The sequence below is a fragment of the Macaca mulatta genome, chromosome 15, assembly GCF_049350105.2.
Source record: "Macaca mulatta isolate MMU2019108-1 chromosome 15, T2T-MMU8v2.0, whole genome shotgun sequence".
In the NCBI taxonomy this organism is placed as follows: Eukaryota; Metazoa; Chordata; class Mammalia; order Primates; family Cercopithecidae; genus Macaca; species Macaca mulatta.
Genome location: NC_133420.1, coordinates 88,930,612 through 88,944,333, shown reverse-complemented (window position 1 = coordinate 88,944,333; position 13,722 = coordinate 88,930,612). Strand labels below are relative to the sequence as shown.

Here is a 13,722-nt window from a genome sequence, read left to right as displayed (position 1 = left end):
ATATCATTTGAAAATAAATCCAAAACACACTGGTTGCTTTTTGTTTGCCTGGGTTACATTTTGTTTTCCTTGACATTGCCCTCTTTGCCGTTTGGGCAATACATGACTTATTTTAAGAAAGCGAAGTGGGAATTAAAATATGTTCTTTAATGTGCATGTTCTAAGGGATTTGATTTAATTAAGAGTAGTAGTACTATTTTAAAATAAAATTTAAAAAGTTATTGTATGTTTTCAGTTTTTTGGGTCATGTCATTGGATAGCATGTAAAATCATGAAGTCTGTTCATGAATATTTTTTCTACTTGCAGTTCTGATGGGTAATCAAGTGGTCTGTCTGTCCCTTTTGGCTTTTGATTAGAAACAACTTAATCCGTACATTGTATGCTTAATGTCTGGTGGTTAATCCATTTTATACAAATACCTGTTTTTAAAAAGATACAAGTATACTTTTCTTATGTAAGGTTGGAAAAATAGAACGTTTGAAATAATGACACCTATAATCTTACAACATGCACACAACAACTTTACTGGCTTACTACAGTGATATTCTTTCACATTATTGAGTTCATACTACATATGCCATTTTGTATGCTTTTTCTATTTAATGTGATATGATATACATGTTTCTACCATTTAAAATTTCATAACCGTTTTGATGCGCATGACATAGTCTGTCATGTATAAAAAATTAAATTGCTACTGGATATTCACTTTTTTACGTTTTTTATATTTTAAGTAATACAGAAAAATCTCTTCATCAGTATTTGAAATGTAAAATCACTGTATTAGGAATAAAAGTTGGACTCTAGTGACATCTATAGAACTATATTCCTGTACTTTTTCTTCTGAAAATTGTGCTTTTCTTATTTCATCCACATATCTGAGGAAGCAACTGTCAATTTGTATAACAAGAACTTGCCCTCTGTCACAGTAAACTTAAATACTTTTCTGAGAAATTTTAACTGGGACTATGAGATTGACCTTACTCTGATCTATGTGGTTGTAGTTTGTAAATCCCAACAGCTAATGATGGCGTATTCCAATATCTGGATTACGTGTACAGAGGAACCATATCTGGTGTTAGAGGAAAAATAAGAAAACAGATATATAAAGAGAAGCAGTAACAAAGGACAGAGAGTAGAGGCCAGTTTCAGATTCTCACAGAGACCTATTCCTGGGCAGATTTGCATTCCTGATTATAATTATATAATCCTGATTATAATTAAGTTATTATAAGATAACTTAAGAATCTTCTATGTTTATTACAATCTTCCCCCAACACATTTTTTGTTCCTTTTTTCCATATTTGGTTTCTATAACTTCAAAAGCTTATAATCAAAGGATATCAATATTTTAAAGGTTCTTGATGCATACTATTGCTGGTGGTATATTTTATTGTGTCACTTTAACTAAACTGGAACTACATTTTCCATAAATTCATTCCCCAAATGGTTTGAAGTAAGATTTGACCACGAGAGAAATTTGCACATGATTTTGTAAGTAGAGAAGTGGTAGTAATGTTTACTCTCCAAAGGTGGATGTAGGATATTAGGCTCAGGAGCAGCTTGCGTGCATCCCTGGCCTACTACCCACTTAATATTGGCAGAGGGCAGCAAAAAGCCATGTAACCCCTTAAGCTCCTTTTGATTCTCCTTATACTTCTCTAAGTTTGCATCAAGTACATGGGTAGCTCACTAGTAAAGTTAGCCAACTTCTCTTGCAGGTCATCTATACCATCAATATTGGTGGTGTGAGAAACATATATGAATTCCAGTTTATCTTTATGGGTCCCAGTTCATCCTTGAGGATTTCAGTTTTGTCCTTGTTCTCCTCTACTTCACAATCATTCTTCCTTCCTAATGGTTCAGCTGACTTACAGCAACATCACTCTCAACACCAGATGCAGAGGCAATAGCCTTCTGTAAACTGTTCCATCAGCTCTCACAATTCCATAAGATCTAATGCCTATAATAAATCCCATAGTTTGTATCATCATAGTGATCCTGCTTCTCTTACCAAACACTGCCTAATGCAGATACTGGTTTGGAAGACGATTGCTACTTCAATAAAAACAGCATGGTTTGGAGCAGCAAAACCATCTGGCCATGGCTTTGGACTCCTGCAGTGTGAGGAAGCTAAAAGGGCATTGAGAAGACTATTAACAGAAGCTTGTCTAGCTTGAAGGAGGCTGTCAGTGCAGACTGAAGAGAAGGCAGCAATTAAGCCTTCCATGTGAAAGGCCAGACACTGTGGAGCAGAGGCAAACCATCTCCCCATTAACTGTCTGAATTCTGTGATCCACAGTTCTTTTGTTTTTTCACTAGTCTTGAAGTGGTTTGTTAAATAGTAAGAGATGGTTCATAAATAATTTGGTACTGAAAGTGGAGCAGTCAGAATTGCATCTGCTTTCCTGCTCTTGAGTTATACACTATGCTTCTAGAATCCTGTGTGCTTAGAGGAAATTCCCCGCTTTTGCTTGTTAGTCCAAATTGAGTTTTTGTAACTTGCCACCAAAAAGAGTCCCAACCTATCAAAAATAAACTTTTGGAAATTTTGTCATGCATATTAATATCCAAAAATTTACTATGTCCTTACTTATTTATATGCAATTTTAGATGAAAAATACCTCTTAGAGAAAAAGTCATGATCACTTTCAGTTGGCATTTTGTATAAATTTAAATAAGTTATTTTGTTCAATAAATTACGTGGTCATTCCTTAAATCATCTAGGAAATATTTACTGAGTTCTTTCAATGTTCACAGTAGGGGCTTAAGCAAGGAGAAGGATATACCAAATCATAGTTTTTCTGAATAATCACACACTAGCAGCAATAAGACATGTAAACAGAAACTAACACATTTCCTTGATTCTATAATGCATTAAATTTTTACATTTAAATTGTTTTAAAATCAGGGCACATCATATACTGTTGGATGCATTTCACGTGAAAGTGTTTCTTTTTTTCCCTTCAAAATTTGCTATTAAATCAACAATGGCTTCTAAATCATCCGTAATGTCTTAGATAGAAGAAACTATAATATTGCAAAAGTTAATATATAATAAATACCATGAGAGATGCCAGGAGACTTAAAATGTTTCACCAGCTGAGATAATATAAGAAGAGTACGAAGAATGTCAACGGGGTTTCGAAGAGCAGAGCAAAGAGGCATGACATTCAACAAGGATCTCCTACCCATACATAAATGAACTTTCTTCTAATCCTCAAAACAGGTTTCAGTAGTAGGAATTATCTTTACTTCCCTGATCATACAACTGAGGTTCAGATTAGTGAGGAGAGAAAAAAACATCTTTGAGTTTCAAACCCATATGTCTCTAAATTGAAGTGTACACTCTTTTCAGAAAATAATATTGAAGGAATTCACCTAGTATGACATACTACATGCAGTGTATAATGTGTACTACCTACACCCCTTGTCCTAAATCCTATATGTAAAATAAAACTCCGTAGGTACTAATACTAACTTCAGTCTATGGATGAGAAAACTGAGACCTGAAAAAATAAAGTAAGTTTTTCAAGGTCACACAATTAATAAACAACAGAGCTACATTCCGAACTCCTGCAGTCTGGTGAAAGAGTTTGTGCTTTTAAGCACTATGTCATGAGCCTCTCAAGACAGTTTAAGCAAAACGCTTTGTCTGGAATCTCTAACCACCTGATTAAAAGATGCAGCCCCCTAACTTTTGATTTCCCTTTCCGAGCTCTACTGATCACCTTTTAACATACAATTGTTATATTTATTATGTATATAATGTAATGTTTGTTGCTACCACCTTCAAGTAAACTCCTCGAAGGAAGATATTTTTTAATCTGCTTTGATCATGGATGTATTTTAACAGCTTGAATCATGCCTGACACAAGGTAGGCTTCAATAGGTATTTGCTGAATAAATAAATGATTGATTTCTGTAACATACGAAGTGAGGATATTCAGTGAGTGAACAGTAAGTGGAGAGAAACAGAGGCATGGAAGTCAGAGTTGTGTTCTGAGATCTGATTAGTGCAGTTTGCCTAAGGCGTCAGGTGGGAGCAGAAAAATCAGTGAGCAGATCTCCCTGAAAGGGGGGTTGAAGTCACTGAGGAACAACCACAGGAGCCTTTGGTCCCTCACATTTTGTTTATAGCTTGTTCAGCACTAGACACTGGAAAGGAGGGCAGGAAGACATCAAAGTAGCTGTATTGTTCATATTTTTTCTCTTTGGCAGCTATTTTCTCTATTTCCTGCTGACACTACAATTTCAGCGATTTAATGATACAATTGTTTCTGAAAACGACACAGAAACAGATACCCTCAGCCATTTAATTGGCTGCCCTGAAGAAGTGGAATCTGCTGTTTTCTAATTTCATATTTGAGGGGGTTTGAGAATACGGAAAGGTTAGAAGAAAGACAATATTTACTTCCATTTAAAAAGGTAAAATCTTAGCAAGGAATTTTAAACTCAGCCCAGTTGATTAAGGTCTGCTATTTCCATGGCAGACACCAGGATACCTATGAAGATTTCATTTGATTCTTGCAAAGATGTTACTAAAACTAAAGAAGCACAATGCTGTTAGAAAAGTCTTATTTCTTCTGTACATTTTAGGTTTTGTCTACCTAGGTCTCTAGGATTGTTGTGGAATTAGCTCCTGCATCTATGCACTTGACTGAGACTTGCTACCTTCTCGATATTTGAACTAATAAATTAAATACAATGACATTTATATTTTCTGTTGAAGAAAATTTCCCTCATTCTGCCAAATGTTACAGAAATCATATTAAAGTTGACCCAAGTTTTCCTCATTCTTCTTGTTAACATAAAAAATGAAATACTAAATTTCTAAACAGGCAAGTATACATCGTGGAAAGAATATGATTAGTATGTAAAATATTATAACAATGACCAGATACTAAAGCTAAGTATTCTGTATGAAGTAAGTATGAACTAAAGATAGGGGAAGGCCTGAAAATAATTATTCAACTTAGTTAACAAAGAAGACTCTGAAAAAAGGTTATAAGATAATAGGCAAATATACCTATATGTTATATCAAATGTTAAAAGGTGACTTTTCTTTATCACATTAATAGAATAAATGAGAAAATAATATAATAATACCAATAGATTCAGAAAAAGGATTTGACAAAATCCAACTTCCATTCATAATAAAATCTCTCAGTAAACTAGGAATAGAAGGGAACTTCCTCAACTTGGTAAAAAATATCTATTCCCCTCCCCTGGCCCCCACCAAAAAATATAACATACTGAAAACATCACATTGGTGAGAAGCTCGAAGCTTTCTTTCTAAGATCAGGAATAAAGCAATAATATTCCCTCTCACTATTCATTTCAAAGAATATACTGGAAGTCATAGATAATATCACAAGAAAAGGAAATCAATTTACATTGGTTGAGAAGGAAGAAATAAAACTGTCTTTGCTTGAGGATGACAAGATCACCTACACAGAATATCCAAAAGAAACAACAACAACAACAACAACAACAACTAAATCTCATAGAAGTAATAGGCCATTATAGCAAGGATCCAGCATACAAGGTCAATAAAGAAAAGCCACTCTTTCTTTGATTGACAGTGATAAGTCAATCACTGTCTTCACCACCAGCAATTAACAAGTGGAATTTGAAACTAAAGATACAATATTATTTACATTAGTGCCCAAGAAAATGAAATACTTTGGTGTAAATCTAACAAAATATGTACATGATGTACATGATACAGACTATGAAACTCTGATGAAAGAAATTAAAAATATAAGTAAATGGAGAAATATTCCATGTTCAAGAACAGGAAGACTCAATGTCAAGATAAGAGTTCTTCCCAAATTAATCTAAATATGTATTGCAATCCCAATCAAAACCCCAGCCAGTTATAGTTTGCGTATTGACAAACTGATTATTAAGCTAATATGTAGAAGCAAAAACCCAGAATAGCCAAGCCAATATAGAAGGAGAAGAACAAAGTCCTGGACTGACACTACCTGACCTCAAGACTTAATATAAAAACAGAGTACTCAAGACTGTGTGGTATTGGCAAAAGAACAGATAAAAAGATCAGTGGAACAGAAAGAGCACCTAGAAACACACTCACATAAACATAGTCAACTGATCTTTCACAAAGAAACCATTGCAAAACAATAGATAAAAGATCACCTTTCCAACAAATGGTAACTGCTACAAATAGACATCATTATGCAAAAACAAATGAAAAAATGAATCTACTCACAAATCTTGCACCCTTTACAAAAGTTAACTCAAAATGTATCACAGACCCAAGTGTAAAAGCCAAAAGGATGAAACTCTTGCAAGATAACATAGAAGAAAATATAGATGATCTTGAGTTTGGTGATGACGTTAGATAGAACAACAAAGGCATGATCCATGCAACAAATAATTGATAAACTGGAATTAGTTAAAAAAATTCCAGCTGAAAAAGACACTGTCAAGAGAATGAAAAGACAAGCCACTAACTGTGAGAAAATATTTGTAAAAGATATATCTGACAAAGGAATGTTATCTAAAATATACAAAGAACAATTAAAACTAAACAATAAGAAACAAAAAACTTCATTAAAAAATGGGCCAAAGACATTAACAGACATTACACCAAAGAATATATACACATGGCAAATAAGCATGTGAAAAGATTCTCACCACGTCATCAGGGAAAAGCAATGTAAAACAACATAGAGATATCAATACACACTTATTAGATTGGCCAAACTCCAGAACACTGAAAACACTAAAAGCTGTCAAGGATGTGGAACAACAGGAACCCTCATTCATATGCTGGTGGAAGTGCAAGTGGTGCATCCAGTTTGGAAGAGAGTTTGGCAGTTTCTTACAAAATTAAACAGATTTTTGCCATCTAATCCAGCAACTGTGCTCCTTGGTATTTACCCCACGGAGCTGAAAACTTATGTTCACACAGAAAAACTTCATACAGATGTTTCTAGTAGCTTTATTCATATGGTATACTTCTAATTAATAAATGTGAATACTAAAATAAATGAAAGCCAAGACTGAATCTCAGAGTTTGAATGGAAGAGAATTAGTAAGTAGAAGGAAAATACCAGTTTTGTGTGGCTCCCAAAGTGACTACTGGAAGGAAACAAGCATGAGGATTATGGGTGGGAGTTTTTTGTGGGCCAGAAAATGGTTCACATAATTTTGCCTATTTTGCATTTGCCAGAATTCAGTCACAAATAAAAAATAACAGGAAAAGAGCCAGGATCAGCAAGAATGGGTTCTCCAGTAGCCAAGAATATTAGGTCTAGGTAATATTTATGTCTGTCCTAGATGGCTGGAAGGTTGAAGATAAAAAGAATGAATGAAAAAAAATTGAGGGGGGAGACAAAAATATTTCAAATAACAATAGGCAGGAACTATAAAGAGCTAAATCTAAAACAAAATACTAAGGGGACACAGGGAATAGGGTATGAGTACCAGTAATGAAATCTGGAAAATACTGCTAGAACTAGACTGTGAAGGAAAACTGGAGCTTTGGAAGTTGGATTTAGGGATAAAAGTCATTCTCTATAGACAGAGATGAAATGGTTCCAGATGTGCAATGAAGAAATAAATAGCCCAGGAAATTCTGAATGGAGAGTATCCATTCAAGGTCATAGTCCAGGAGCCATCTGACAAACTAGACTAGGTCAGTTGGTTTGTGACTGCAGCAACTTCAGCAAATATTGGCATCTACACAACCTTGCTTATTTAATTTCTAAAAAGCAAAACCAAAAACAAACAAACAAAACCTTTCCTTTTCAATTTTATATTCCTAAAACCGAGTGACTCAATATTGTATTAAATTACTTTAAATCACTTTTGCAAACACCATTTATAATACAGAATTTTCCCCCTCATTATTATATATGTACACATTTTATAATAAATTCCAAATAAAATGTTAATCTAAAGGGTGAGTATACATGTACATATAGATGCAAGATACAGATATACTATTCAACATAGCACACTTTGCTCTTCCTAATGATTTATACCAAATGGATTTAGAATATCATTTCAAAGAATCATATCTATCTATCTATCCACTTTCATGCATCTGAATAGGAAATTTATGTGAACAAAACAGAGATAGTATGCTTTAACAGGTCCTAAAGAAATGCATAACATTTTAACATATGGAGGTTGTGCTCTAACAAACTTTAATACAAAACAACATCTTGTATATTCACTCACGCATTTTTTTTTCCTTTGCAATTTGGGAATTTAAAGAAAAACCAGTTTTATATGTAATTAAAATAATGCTTAAGTCATAAAGCTCTTTTGTAATACTCAAAACTAAACGTTATTTATACTTATGTGTCAGGAACTTTACATGCATTAACTTATTTAACACTTAGAACCAGTCTATGAGGTAGATGTTTTTACAGGTGCAGAAACTGAACCTCAGAAACATTTGAAAACTTCTTCAAGGTTATACAAATAGCAAATGGTGGAAACCACAATTTTACCCATATTACATTTTTTTCAGAATCCACGCTTTTCATCTCTTTGCCAAGCTGTTTCCCATATTATATCTTTTATATTAAAATTGTTTGCAGCAACTGCATTTTCTTAAAACTTTCCTAGTATTAAAATTTTTTTTAACTTATCTTATTGGGAAAAGCGCAAACTTTTTCACTCATTTCTCCATGTCAGGTATTAAAGAGTCATGAAGTAAGTTTATTTCTATCATATGAGCTTCATTCTATTTTGAGTCAAAAGACCAACTAAGAATGCATAAAAAGATTATATATGGAATACCACTGGATCTTGCTAGCAGTTTCAAAGTTATGTAAGGAAACAGTGCTGAGAAACCACGTTCATTGCCAGTTCTCAGCACAATTGGCTACCAGGAGTCATGTATAGTAAGTGCTATAGCTCAGTACCTGCACAGTCACCTTTTTGGCTAATGAGTAACATTCTAGCAAGCAGAGGACTGATTTGCGAGACAGTTGCCTGAAATTTAATGCTAGATTTCTATCCATACCAATATAACTTTCAGCTGATAGTACTTCCACACACAGACAAATGAAACTGACAAAAGAACTGTCAGTTACAAGCCAATAACGCATTTCAACAAATAATTTTTTGTGTGCCAGGCACATACTGTGGGTATTCAGTGTTCATACCAAAACCTCACAAGGTTGGCCTATTTTGACTTTTATCACATCTATAGATAAAGGTGTAGTGTTATCTTTCTTTCCCACCCCAAACTGTACTCATCTTTTTATTGCAAATACCTGGCTAAAGGAAATGTCAAACTTTATATATAGAACTTACTTGAATAGCTCCTACATCAAAGTGCTGCTTTCTTAGAAGCTCAAAACTGTTAATATGTATTGACTTAGCAAAAAGAACTCTAATGGCAAAGGCATTGCTTTTGAGAGAGATAGCCCCTGTTTGGAACAGGAGAAAAAATATATACATGTTTCTCTAAGAAAACAGAGCAGAGATTCAATATAGAAAGGATAAGCTTAGCAGATATATAGCTTATAGGACAAATTAATACAAATTAAATAGAGTACATTGCTAAAGAGGACCTGGGGTCATAAATATAATATAGACCAAAAAAAAAAAATTCCAACACGGAAGAAAGATTCATGGATATAAATTCAACTGAGCAAGAACAAAGCAAATTGTTCAGAGTTCAGCTGTCATTCCTTGCAAGATAAGCAAGCAGCAGAGTATCAAGGTGAGTTAATAAGCAGAGTTAATAAGCAGCAGAGTATCAAGGTGGCATTGTTTAGCTTTGTTAGTGGATACATATAAGTCCTGGAACAAGGTTTGTAAAATGAGGAGAGTCCTGAAGATTAAAAAGGAATCCTTATTAGGAGAGAAGTTGCCCAGTACTGGTCATCTAACATTAGGGTAGAAAACTTCAGACCACTTTCTTCTCTGCGTGTTACAACCACACAGTTGACATTTTAGGAACTAAATCATTCTTAATTTGCATAAAGGCTTTTTCATTGTTGTTCTTTTGTTATACAGTCAAAATGCTTTAAAATAACACACCTTCTTCCTGTTTGTTTTGCTCTTCAAGAGAAAAGTAAGCATCCCTTATTGTTTTTGCACTTCCCTTCATCTGAACTGCAAATTTAAGGTAAGCAGGAATCTTCAAAGCACGAAAAGCATTTTCACTCTGAAAGACTTCTTATCTTGGAAGAAATAAGATTCCAGGATAATAAAAATCTATCGTGATATCTATTCTCTCTCTTATTTGACAGGGATTTTCAAGATGGATCAGCAAGATAGAAAGGGAATTTATTCATTCTACCAATATTTATGAAGAAAAGGGCATTTGGGAGGAAAATGGATATTGGATCCTCCTCAAAGTTGCTATAGAAACCTGGGTGATTACAGCTAATGGCGTGGGGAGAAGTCCTGTTATCTTTAAGAGATTAACAGGAAACCTTGGTCTCATTATTTTTTCATTCCCCACATTGCTCTGATGATAGCAATGTACAGATTAGAACCAATAAACAACAATAATGACAAAACAACACCTTCAATGTCTCCTTATTTATAAAGTAAAAATATAATTTTGAAAATTCACCTTCAAAAGCTTCCATCAACAAATCCCACTCCAACCTTCTGAAATAACACCTTATTCTTCACAACTATATTCTTTGATTTGGCATATGCCATATTGACAACATATCCCTATTTATTTCCACCTTTATGTTTCCGTTCATATTCTCCTCTCTAAAGAAAATGATTTTATCTAACTCCACATATATTCATCTGATCCAGAAAAAAGATGCTAATTACTTTTTTCAATAATTATTTCATACTACAAGAGTTAAAGTAGCCTCTGTCTTCTAAATGCTCATTCCACATTATCTGGACAAGTTCTCAATGTCCACCTGTGATACGGTTATGTATATTTGTTGCCAATGTTTTTCCCCATGTTTACAAATATCATTATATTTAATGTTCTCATAGCAACCAGTTTTCAAAGAATTGCTAGCTGGGAGTCAATAGCAAGAGCATACCAATCTTACAACATATACAGTGTCAACCCAAGTGGATCTTTCATGATTCAGTTTTCTCTTAGCACCTTGAACTATGCACTGTATCACCCAGCTGGCTATATCACACCAGTGTGAGATTATATACTATTTGTATTGGTCTCTGCTTTTTTTTTTTTTTTTTTTTTTTTTGGTTTAAGTACAAAATTGTGTGATACCAAAGGTGAACATCTTCAAAGTCAGAGCTATTGAAAATTAAAAACTAGCTCAGATATTAAATAGCCCTATATATTTAGATAAACTACCAACCATCCTAGAGCCTTAATTTCTTTCTACAACAGAAATAAAACCATTTTTCTTACAATATTTTTGTGAAGATTAAATTAGATGATTCACATTAAGAATCTAGGACATGGAAAGTCCTCAAATGGATGCCAACATCTGATGAGCAATACTGTCAGAAGATTCCATAATTCACTTTGAAGATTTCTCCAAAGTGTATAGCAATACTAAATCCAGGTGGCACACCATTAATGCACTGACCATATGTGATCTAAGCAGGAATAAGAACATGGTTTCATGTTTTAAATATTATTTCCGAAATGAGAAGCATTATTATGCAATGGATAGAATTCAGTTTCTTATTATCTGTTTCTAGTTCACAGATACTACTTACTAGTTGTGTGACTTTGAGACAGGTCCTTTACTTCTTTGATTCTTCATTTCTTCACCTGCAAAAATGAGGACATTGGGCTAGATCCATTATTTTACATTAATTTTTAAAAAGTATTGGTTTCTTCATTCTGTGAATAAAATTTTATGGAAGTAAAAAACTGAAAGCATTAAAAGCAGAGTTGCTTTGAATAATACAAAGAGAAAAATCTAGGACTTCCAACTTTTGGTATAAATCTAGTCTATGGTTAACAGTAGATTCATGAAAAATTGTGATAATCAGTTACTAAGGCTTACTCAGAAAGTACATACAAGAAATGCCAAACTCTAAACCATTACAGTCACTGAATATTACCTAAAGAAAAATAGTCTTTGAAGCTCCAATAATTGTGCTGAATACATTGTCTAATAACTTGAAAATTATAAGGTGAAATTATACAACTTTAATGATTGAATAAAGAAAAAATGTGACTCATAAAAGATAATACACCCAATAAATGAGAGTGATCAGACATTAATATTTTGTGTTTTAAAGACAATATTGGGTGAAAAATTCATATGGATGAGTTATGTCTTCATACTTTTAATATTGTTAAGCGTGTGTCAAGATGACTACAGTATTGTAGAATGGTCAGTGTGCAAATATTATGCAAGAAATCATGTAAGAAATGAAATGTGGCTTTAAAGTCTGATAGATGGTTTTAACATTTTAACATATAGTTCTGGGCAGTTTACCAAACCTCTCTAAACTGCTGCTTATCTGTCAAATGCAGATAGCAATATTGATCTTCTTGTCATTTGTTTGTTTTGTTATTATTAAAGGATATTTGATATAGAAAGCAGTAGCTCATATTGAGTTCCTAAGTAATATTAATTCTTTTTTCCCTGTCCTTTTATGTAATTCCATATGTATTGTTAATATTACCCAGCATAGAGTGTTAAGAAATCTTAGCAACTCAACTTTTTAATGGTATCTTTCACAGTGGTCTCTAGCTTTCTAACCTTTTGAAGCTGTTAAAATAAAGTCAAATAATGATACTGCTGTGGCTTAAGTGTATGCTAGGATCAATAAATTGTGGTTCTTGAAATAAATTGCAATTAAAGGGATAGCACTTGATTGCTTGACAGTAGGTAGTCTTTTGGCCCAAATAAACTTGAGTATCAGTCTGATTCATAAGCGAATTAGTATGGACTTCACTTGCATTTCACTGGAAGACCATCAGATCGTATTGACTCCTGTCCACATCGTAAGTTATGCTCCTGATGTTGACCTGTGTCATTTATAGGTAACTAATCCTCTTCACTTCTTTACTTTGCTTATTCGAGATTATAGTCAGCATTTTTAATAAAGTAGAATATAGAAGAAATTTAACATGTTTGTAAATAAGCACACTAACAGCTCTAAAAACTTCAATACTGTTGCCTGCCTTTTTACATTTCTATACATTTAGGATGAAATATGCCTTAATTCAGATATGACAAAGGCATCAACATTGTAAAGAATGATGATTGTTACTGAATCTTTATAGCAATAGAAAAATTTATGTAACAACAAATACACTAGAAAACACAACAGGATAGATACTTCATGGCAAATTATTTGAATTAATCTGAAAATAAAGAGTCAAAGTATTGTCCTCAAACATGTAAATATACCTACTTAGAGTATAATATTATTTTATTATTCTTAATTTTAAGCACCTTCTATTCCATGTGGTGTTTTGTATTTAATAAATTCCAGCATACACCTGTATCACTATTGAGTGAATATAAGCCATTCAGAGACTAAAGCAAAATAAGTTAAGCAATCCCTTAGACTGTAAATTCCATTAAGATAAACAATGTTCTTGTGTTTTCTTCCTCTATATATCTACTTAGCAGCATATATCCATCCAGAGATTAAATAAATGTTTTGAATGAACAACTTAAGAAGGTTGGATTTCTGAAAAGGGACAATGTTTAAATATAAAGTATCTTCTCCATTTAAATAGCCTTACTTCCGTACCTCTTGTTTGTTACACACATTTTTTTTTTAATATACTCTAAGTTCTAGCGTACGTA

At 33.3% G+C, this 13,722-nt stretch overlaps 1 long non-coding RNA gene across 2 annotated transcripts in view; it reads right to left on the bottom strand.

Moving 5' to 3' along the window:
* Positions 1-13,722, bottom strand: part of LOC144334859 (uncharacterized) — a 1,627,235-nt gene that overhangs the window by 1,353,517 nt on the left and 259,996 nt on the right. For both annotated transcript variants that reach the window (XR_013405115.1, XR_013405114.1), the window contains exon 2: positions 11,666-11,720. This is a non-coding gene — a long non-coding RNA (uncharacterized LOC144334859). The remainder of the gene's footprint in view (positions 1-11,665; positions 11,721-13,722) is intronic.